This window comes from Lycium barbarum, chromosome 5, assembly GCF_019175385.1.
Source record: "Lycium barbarum isolate Lr01 chromosome 5, ASM1917538v2, whole genome shotgun sequence".
Lineage (NCBI taxonomy): Eukaryota > Viridiplantae > Streptophyta > Magnoliopsida > Solanales > Solanaceae > Lycium > Lycium barbarum.
In genome coordinates this window covers 25587952-25598359 of record NC_083341.1, presented here as the reverse complement: position 1 = coordinate 25598359, position 10408 = coordinate 25587952, and positions in this window count along the sequence as shown.

The following is a 10408-nucleotide window of genomic DNA, read 5'->3' as shown; positions in this document are numbered from 1 at the left end:
GCCCGGCCATATAGGCGCGGTGGAATCATACGCAGCCCGCATTAGCGGTGACATGCCCGGCCATATAGGCGCGGTGGAAGCATACGCAGCCCGCATTAGTGGTGACATGCCCGGCCATATAGGTGCGGTGGAATCGTATCATAATAACACGTCATTATTATACATCTCAAGCCATGGCATCATGTTATCATTTCTTAGTGTCCCATGTACCCCATGGTGTTACAAGTTAGCATTACTTATCATCTTATTGTCATAACATACATTAGCATTAAGAGCATTCATTAGGATTTAAGACAACCATACTATGTCGGGGTGACGTAAGGTCGTGAACCCCCGATTGTATTATGGACATTTATGAGTATCATGCCCCGCCTAGAAGGGAATAAAACATAAGGCGCGTGTTTACAGTAATAACATCATTAGCATTGTAGGAACAACATGCCACAATTTCTTGAATCTCTATACTCTAGCTGATTGTCATCACTATCATGCTCATAGAGGATTTAATATATGGAAGGGCTCTTAAGCTTCATCTTATAGAAGGATTTATGAAAAGCTTGAAGGATTCATGCCTTTTGAAAGAAGAGTTAAGCCTCACATACCTTAGTTGTTTAAGCAATTTAGCGTTTGCTTATTCTCCTTCAACGTCACGCCTCTACCTTCAAGAAGAGGATTCATACTAACATTAGTCAATTAGCCATAAGAACGCATTACTATTTCTAGAGAAAATTGGTCAGCACTTCCTTTGCTTATACTACTTCTCCCATCTTCCGTATCAACTCCCAACACTTACAACAACAATCACAATATAGCAATCACCAATCATCTTCTATATACTTTAAACAAAATCCACCATTTCTCCCCCTTTTTCCCGCATTTATGGTTTTAGGTTCGCTGTCGTATTTTCCCCGTATCACGCTTATCTCACGGTATACATGTCATTTATAACATATTCATACTCACAACACACTAGCATTCATGATTAAATTCCACTATCATTCAATGGTGACACTATTCACCCATTCAAGACCCATTTCCCATGTCTCTCTACAATTCAATCTTCTTAGTCTCCTAATACCTTAAACAACATGATAAAGTCAGGAAACATACATTAGATGATGGTTGAACAAGTCTTGAGTTGAATTACTTCACTTGCACCAAACCCTAGTTCCACCTTCTATGGAGTGTCTTGACTTAAATGACCCTTTGATGTGTTTCTTACACTTGGTTTTAGTGGATTGATGAAGTTGATCTTGATTCTTCACTTGAATTCTTGGTTTGGAAGAGTTTGGAATGTTCTAGAGGGAGATGGGGTCATGAAGTGAGAAGGAGAAATGAATAAAATGAACTTGGATCATATTTTTATAAATACAAAACCAGTCCCGATGCCATTATACGGTCCGTATAAATTTATACGATCCGTAAAACTGACTCAGTGATCACCCCTTTCTATGTCAACTTGACGGTTCATTTGACGGGCCGTATAATGTACCGTAAAACCCACTTTTCTTCAACTTCTTTCTGTGCCACTTTAACGGTTCATTATACGGCCGTAAAACCATTATACGGTTCGTATAACCTACCGTATAATTCGCCAGTTCACTGAGTCTTATTTTGTCACTTCGTTTAATCTCCGATCCTTACAGGACCTTCTTAACAATTGTTGAACACCTCGATACCAATCAAATGAACGTTACCACTCATCTCCACAACATCGTATACACTATATCCTTGTTAGCCTATTCACTGTACGCTTAACGGGAAAATTTTCGGGGTGTAACAGCTTGGTCCTTATATTCCATAGTAGTTTTACTTAACCCCAACTCAACATACTTATGTATCAAATTTGATAAGTGCTCTTCAAAGATACAGGGTGTAACATCCTTCCCCCCTTAGAAACATTCGTCCTCGAATATTGCAGTAATGCCAACCCACGACACCATTTTTGATTCCTTAGAGCCGTTATTCTTTCCTTAGGGTCCGATTACCGTTTGCTTAGACTATAACTTGGTTCAGTCTCTTCTCATCTTCTCTTAACTCTTTCATTGTCTTCAGTCGGCTTGTTTCACTTTTGTGTCTTCATGTACATGGTCAGAAATTAACTAGCACCTCGCTCTCGTTTTGTCTCCATTATTGTAGTCTTGCTTATCGTGCCATGACTATTCATCGGCTTGTAAGTAGTCTCTTTTTATTGCTCCTTGTTTCCCTACTAGTGGGCAATTACCTTGCTCATATACGACGGACTCTTTGCATTTATCTCTTCGGTACCATCTCGGGCTACACTTTTTGATACCTGTTGGTCTTGGATATACACTGTGCTGACTCCTTGTAGTTCATTGGTCAGCTTCATTAGTCCCTACATCCTTGTCACCATCTCTCTTACCCTTACATTTCGAGTGTTTATCCAACATGACCTTATCGCTAGTGGGTATAATGGATGTGTTCCTTAAACTATTCCTCCCAGTTCCTTCCCAAGACCACCTCCATCGATCCAAATACATAATGGTTCTTCACCCTTTACTATCTTTCACCGTACAGTTACACTTATGGCAATTCATAATCCGAGTTCAACTAATTTCATAGCTCACAACCTCTTTGAGCTCCTGCCACAACTGTTCCTTTAAGCTTCTTCCTTCAAATCCCGCAATACAACGCCGAAGCATAGGGCTACAACAATCCTCACTCTGTTACGACTCTCTTACAACACATACACACACACACACACACACATACACACACACACACATGCACACACACACACACACACACACACACATATATATATATATATATATATATATATAGCTTCAATTTCCTTGTACCGGTGGTCGCTTCATCCATCCTTATTCCTTATTGGCTTTCTCGTGTGGCCTTTTTACAATTGTAGTTGGGCATAGCTTCAGGTTGACGGTTCATATAATTACATAGCATATACTCTCATGTTCAGTATAATTAGCAATCCAGGAAATGTTTTCTAATATCCAGTGAACTCTTTTATTTCCATCCACAAGAGCAGTGTTCTTCCTTTCCTCAGACGATTACCGAACTACCAATTTTTGTTCCTTTTGTTACAATTGTTATCCCTTCTAGTGTAAAATCCCCTTTTGTTGTCATCCTTGGATCCATCATCCTCTCTGTCATCCTTGTGAATTTGACTTGTAATCCGTTCTGGGTCTCTTTACTACCCTTTTAGGCATATCACTACATACTTAGGGACGACACAGTTTTACCCGATTCGAGGGATTCAAATCATGGTCTAGAAATATCGTAGTTCCCATTGCGTGAAGCATTCTCTTACGGTGTCTTCCATACCTTCTACCTATGTCTGTCCCATGGTACACTTATTGTCAATTCGTTTCTGCTTCTTTCTGATAACTTCTTGATATGCCGTTATATTTCGGACTCTGGCCCCGAGCTAATAAATTTCTCCTTCTGGAGCTTGAGAACGTCATAATCCCTTTCAAGTTCAATATGTTCTTCCCCCCTTATTAAGGAGGTCCTAATACACCAATAGCGTTCGAATATCCATCGTCTTCGGCAATTATCTGCTGCCCTTCACGATCTTCTTGGGGTCGGGGTTCCGTCATCGTATGGTCTAACTTGTCTATCTTCTTGCTAGTTACAGTCTTGTATCCAATCGGAATACTTATAAGGGTTAGATCAAATCCCGATGCCTTCTTTTCCGTCTTTTCACACCTTTGTCTTTTATGACTAACGGTTTTCCGGACCTGCAAGTTAATGGGGACATCGAGATTCACCACGTCCTTTATGAAGTCTTCGATTATACCTTACTCCTCGTTTTTCTTCCCGACTTTGCTTATAACATATCTAAAACTTCTTTCCCTGAGTTTTTCTTCCATTTATGTCTATATCATTATTATTTTTATTTTTATTTTTTCCAGCATTTCCCTACCCCTTCCATCCACTACTAGTCCCTTCGCCCGCTTAGCTCACTTACTCATAATCCTTTTTAACAACGCGTTTGTGTTATAGCTATGCATCTAAGTTTTTCGAGTGTCCTGCTACTTTTTCTCTTAGCACAGAATTCTTATTGTTTACACTCTCTCTATCCTCGTTCATCGAACCTTTATCTATCTTTCTGATGCTACGGCAGTGGTCTTCCATGCACGTTCCTTACATTTTATTTGATTTCCTCTATGATCAAATCTCTCGGTCTTCACATGAATTCTTGTTCCATGCCATTTTTCTAATCAATTGTGTCGACTCATCATCCTTGTTCTTTCCTCGATGAGTAATTGGTGTCCTACTGCGAACTTGTTAAAGTATCCTTCTCACTCCCATGGTTAAAGATTTACAGTTACTCTACTCCTAAATGTTCTCCTCTTCCTTTGACTAACCTATTAGCATACCTTTCCTACTTTCATCCTTAACCTTCCTTGGGTTTCTTCCTTCTCGAGCACGTTTCTTCTCTTGTTATTTATGGTATCAGCTCTGGAGTTCATGAAATATTACTTTAAACGTACAAACTCGTTCTATTCTTAAGTCATCCCTTTAAGAGAACTCCTCCATGTCCGAGGCAACCATGTCAATATGACTACCCGATTTGTCCTCTTATATACCGCTCGAGAGCTGAAAATCTCTTAGCATCGTTACAAGGCTTAATCATTCTTTCTCTTACTTCACATTCCTTGTCGTGGTCACTATCCTTTTAGCCCCACTTATCGAATTCGATTCTCGAACCCCACCATTCCTCTTTTGTTTCATACTACCACACTTTATCCCTTTCGCATGCCTACCTTTCAATATTTACCCAAATAGTCTCGCGTTTTACTCGTCGTCTCTCTCGGAGGCTTCGCTCACTCATGTTTCTTACTTTTTACTTTCTCAACACTTTGATCTCCTTACCTTCCGTATTTTCACTTTCTTTCTTTTCCCAATGCCATTGCATTAGAACTCTCCAGACCTATCCGGTAGTGAAAGTAAATCAGCTTACCTGGTAACGTTCTTTTGTCACATGAACTTTATTACCCTGTTCGATTAATGCCTTCAAGATACCGCAACACCGGTTGCTGGGATACACATACCGGCTGATGCAGCCATAAATGGGATATCATGTGCATACATATGTACATTTCCTAACGCCTCGCTTGCAAGGTATTTCCAAGCGCTACTTCAACTCATCCTAATTCTAGAGCTGTAATGCACTTTCTTTCTCTTCACCGGTCTAGTCTGCCTCGTTCTACGTGACCTCTTAAGGTTCCCAACTACTCTGCACACTCTAATTTCCCTTAGGCTACTTTAGCTTCTTATTCATGTCTTATGTCTAAATTTATAGGACTTTTAGTACACGTCCCAGGGGGTCACCCATCCTAACATTTCTCTCACCCTAGCACGCTTAACCTTGGAACTCTGATGAAATCCGGTGCGTTAATGCTGGCATGATCACATCTACCTCACCGCGTGACCTTCACCGCATAATCTAGAGCACGCTGAAGTCTTGATAGATTCCAAAACATTCTTGTACTGCCTCTCCCTCCGAATTAGAAAGGATCTCTTACTCTTCCGATTACATAATTACTATTTTACCCTTTTCGATCCTCAAAATTCAGCTCTCACCTATGTGTACGACTACCTTTCATCCTGGATTTCCAGATTCTCAATAGTGGCGAAAACACCTTGGTCACCAACAGGCATAGACATCTTAAATCATTTTATTTGGCTCGGGTTTCAACCCAATACGTTCAGCAATATAAGGAGCGATATATGATAGAGTAGAACCTGGATCAATCAACGCATACACATCATAGGGGAATACCGATAGTGTACCTGTAACCACGTTTGGGGAAGATTCAAGATCATGCCGTCCCGCTAGTGCATATATACTGTTCTGAGGACCACCTGAACTGGGTGCCCCTCCTCTGCCTCGGCCATGGCTTGCTGGAGCCTGGGAAGTCTGTCCAGGAGGGTGCACGGACGATGATGAACAAATTGCCGACCCGACGGGCTGAGCTTTGTCTCCTTCATTCCTCAGTGGGCAATCACGCATCAAATGGCCAACTCGACCACAGGTAAAACAAGTATCTGTATCTGCGCTACACTGTCCAGAGTGTGGCCTGCCACACCGAGTACACCGTGGTAGGGGTAGCCTCATCCTGCTAGAATCAGCTCTATACTGGGACCCTAAAGCTTTGGCACTATGACCTGGTCCTGAATAGATAGGACGATCAAATATTTTGCTCGTGAATCGAGGAGGTGCGCTGGCCACTGATTGGCCTGAATACCTGGAATATTGCTGTGTCTGTCCCTCTCTATACTCACTTCTAGTTTCGAAAGATCTGGCCCTTTTTCTGGACCCCCTATTAGAATAACCTTCGCCTCTCTGCGGCTGCTGTTGTTACTCTAGGTTTTGGGCATGGGCCTGGATGCGAGCGATATACATCCCATCCTGGAGTGAAGCCTTCAAGCAATCCTTAACTAGATGTGGTCCCAACCCACTCACGAATCGATGCACACGATCCCCCATGTCAGCCACCATGGTTGGGGCATACCTGGCTAGAGAATTAAAACGGAGACTATATTCCCGGGTGCTCATATTTCCCTGTTTGAGATTCAGAAACATATCGGCTCGAGCCCGTCGAACCTCCGGTGGTAAGTAATGTCGCAGGAATGCTTCGGTGAACTCTTGCCAAACTGAGGGAGGTGCATTTGCTTCCCTCGAAGATATTGAAGCATTATACCACTGGACAGCTACATCCCGCTATATATACGAAGCCAACTCTACTGACTCCGTATCCAAAGCATGTATTAGCTGCAGCGTTCTCAGCATCTCGTCTATGAAGCATTGCGGGTCTTCATCGGGTTTCGACCCATAAAACTCTGGAGGATTCAAAGTGATAAAATCACGGGCTCTAGCAATCACCGCCGTGTCGCCTTGGCCCGCACCTTGCCGCTGAGCTTGCGCGGCAACTAACTAGGTCAGCAACTGAATAGTTTCTGTTATCTGCTGGCCCGAAGCTGCTGGCATTGAAACTGGAGGTACTGGGGCTGGAGCTGAAACTCTTTCCTGTTCTGCTGACACGGGTGGAGCATGAGAAGTCCGAGGAGGGACTTCGTTATGAGACTCACCCTCTTCTACCTCCATCGGTGGCTCCCGTTCAACTCTTCTTCCAGCCACCGTCTTGCCCTTTTGGACCGCCGTAGCTTTTCTCTTCACAGGCATCGCTGAAATCATAACACACGATTAGGAAAGGGGGAGAACCTGATAACATGGCTCTATCGCACGATCTAAGATAGGAAAGAAGGTCAATTATTCCTAAAATGCCCTGCAGCCTCCTGCTTATGAATGTGGCACGCTTCACACCCATAAATAGGACTCTACTGGACACGGCTTGTAGACAATTCCTAGGACGAACTGCTCTGATACCACTTTTGTCACAACCCCACTAGAGGTCGTGACGGGTACCTGATACTACTATACCGGGCACCTCTTATCTCGCATTCTATTCCTACTACTGAGTGGGCCAATGGACGATACCGTCATATTTTACTCAACACCGTCATCAATAGCATACTCGTAAACAAGTGTCAATAAGCTTTACTAACATATTATACAACGACAAGAACAAACAAGATTTTGAAACATCTGACTGTACACATCTGTCTACGAGCCTGTAGATAAGATACATATATTCACAATGTACCGCTGCTGGAGCTCCTAGGGATCAGACGCGTCTTCCTGTTTACCTGCGGGCATGAACGCAGCGTCCACGAGAAGGGACGTCAGTACGAGTAATGTACCGAGTATGTAAGGCATGAACAATAATATAGTAAGGAGTACAAAGCATGAATAATAACGGAATAGAAATGTAGATCATATCGTAAGATAAAAGAGTGACCTGTACATATGAGTGTCTCTTAAGGCGGATGCTATGCATGCTTAGCTTTCTTGAAAAAAAACATTTCTTGTTCATATATATAGAAAATAGAACATATCATGTTGCCGAGGCGTCGGCTCCGATCCATTTAGCCACATATGTCCCGCGTCCGGGATGATATCATGTCATATAATACCAACTGATCAGGTGGTTACGCGTATATAATGCTCGGGCCCTCTTTCCCATATACATATACATGTATCATGTACATATATCAGCGTCTATAGCGCTCCGGCCCTTTTTCCCATATTCCCCATATACATATACATATACATATACATATACATATATCATATATCATATAAGCAGCATGCATGAGAGCCCAAGAAAGGCTATAACTCTATCGGAGTGACGTAAGGTCGGTAACCTGCGATTTATGTTATGGAGCAATCATCATCGCTATATCTCACCTTGAAGGAGTAATTGTTATAAGGTGAGATCAACAACAATGAATAAAATCGACATAATCATGAAATAAGCTCAATAATCTCATAAAAGCATTAGTCTCATAACTTGAGACTTTTAATCATAAAATCATCATCATCATAATCATCATAGAAAATATTCTCATCTTTGACATCATTATCATCGTAAAAACATGTTCATTGCTATTATCATAAGAGCTCACAGAATCATAAATCCCTGGTTTGGAAAATATGTCTTTTTGGAAAACATTTATGAATTATTAGGAAAGGGGTTATGCCTTGGAGTCATAAACGTCCAACTTTTGAAAACGGGGAAGATATGGAAACATTTTGATGTCATAACATCAGAATCATGCCTTTGAAAAAAAGGGACGAGCCTTAACATACCTGTTCAACCTCCTATAGGCTACGCTTATGCGTCCGTGCTCGTAAGTCTACATTTAGGAGGATTTACACTAACGTTAGCCTCTTTATCGCACACTTATTCCGAGTTTCAAATCAAATTGTTCTATATTCTATCGAAAATCGGGCAGCATCTCCCCTGTTTATGTGCCTAGCCCGAATTCTTAGTTCATCAACCAACAACAACAACAACAGTACCAAAATCAATAATATCATTACCCATATCAAAGTATTCTATAAAACAGCCCACACGCTATTTTTCAACTTCCATAACTAATTAATTCACTATACAACCATTCAACCATTCTATCTTTGTAAATAAGTCAATATCAACATAAATAGGAAGAGATCCATACCTTTGTCCTGTTAATATTATTTTATCTTCACTTTTCCACCTTAAGTTTAGGCCACGACACACCGCTATATGATTCTGCAACAATAACTATACGCTATCCGGACCAAAATTCGGTAATTATACCTGGTTTGGGCTAAAAAGTGGGTGTGGGAAGGTTGGGGAATTTTCTATAGAGTTTGGGATGTTTTTGGGTGTAGTTGGCTGAAAAATGGGGGTTCTTTCACTTTTTATAAGGGTCAAATTCGGGTCGGGACTGTAGCATTTCACTGTAGCAGTACTGTAGCAAGTCGGAACTGTAGCAGTACTTAGCACACGTTTCTGCTCTGTCAGCTGAACGTGTAACGTCCATAATTCTCTACTCCGATGTCCTATCGACGAGTAGTTTGTTGCATTGGAAACTAGACTCGACGAACTTCATTTTAGGCTTTTGTTTCACCTTAAAACACTTCCTATGCTAAGAGATATGCGTCCCCCAAGTTGGACCAGAATTTTCACACAAACACTACCCATCCTTCCTCCAAAGTCGCACTACTTCATTGCTTCAACTTATTTCCTTATAAAACCTTCCGGTATACCTTATATACATCCTTCACTTATTAAATATACTTAATAATGCTTGGTCCTTATATTCCAAAGTTGTTTTACTTAACCCCAACTCAACGTACTTATGTATCAAATTTGATAAGTGCTCTTCGAAGATACGGGGTGTAGCAACTACCCCAGTGTAGGGTCTTAGTTTTTCTGTCTCTCTATTGACTGCTCCTGATAGGAATTTTTGAGACCCTCTCAAAAATTCTACCCCAGTGTGGTGTTGACATTGGTCTGTCCTCGTGGTTTAATTTTGCCGCTTCCATTTTTCTTCATTGTCTCTGGGGTTTTCATAATGGCTTCTAGGTTTTACTTTTATGGAGACCAAGCTCAAAAGCACCTACGTATCCTGTCGCAACAGGAATTCAGGTCGAACGTAGTTCGGGATAAATTAATAGGGGTTTTTTTTTTTTGTTTTCCTTATAAAGCGACCAGGTCCGATATGAACTGTCTACGTATCCTGCCTTGGGAAGTCAAGTCATTGCGTAGTTCATTACATATATGATTTTTTTCTCCTATTATAGTATGATTACAAGCAAAAGGTACGATTACAAGGAAATAACGACGCGATTACACGCAAATGGAATCCTAAACGTAGTATCTCTTGAGCGCATCTGCGTTGATAGCCTTGGGCCACTCTTGTCTGTCCATCTCGGCTAGGACTATGGCTCTTCCCGAGAGTACTATCCTGACCATGTATGGCCCTTGCCAGTTTGGCGCGAATTTCCCGTATATTCTTCTTG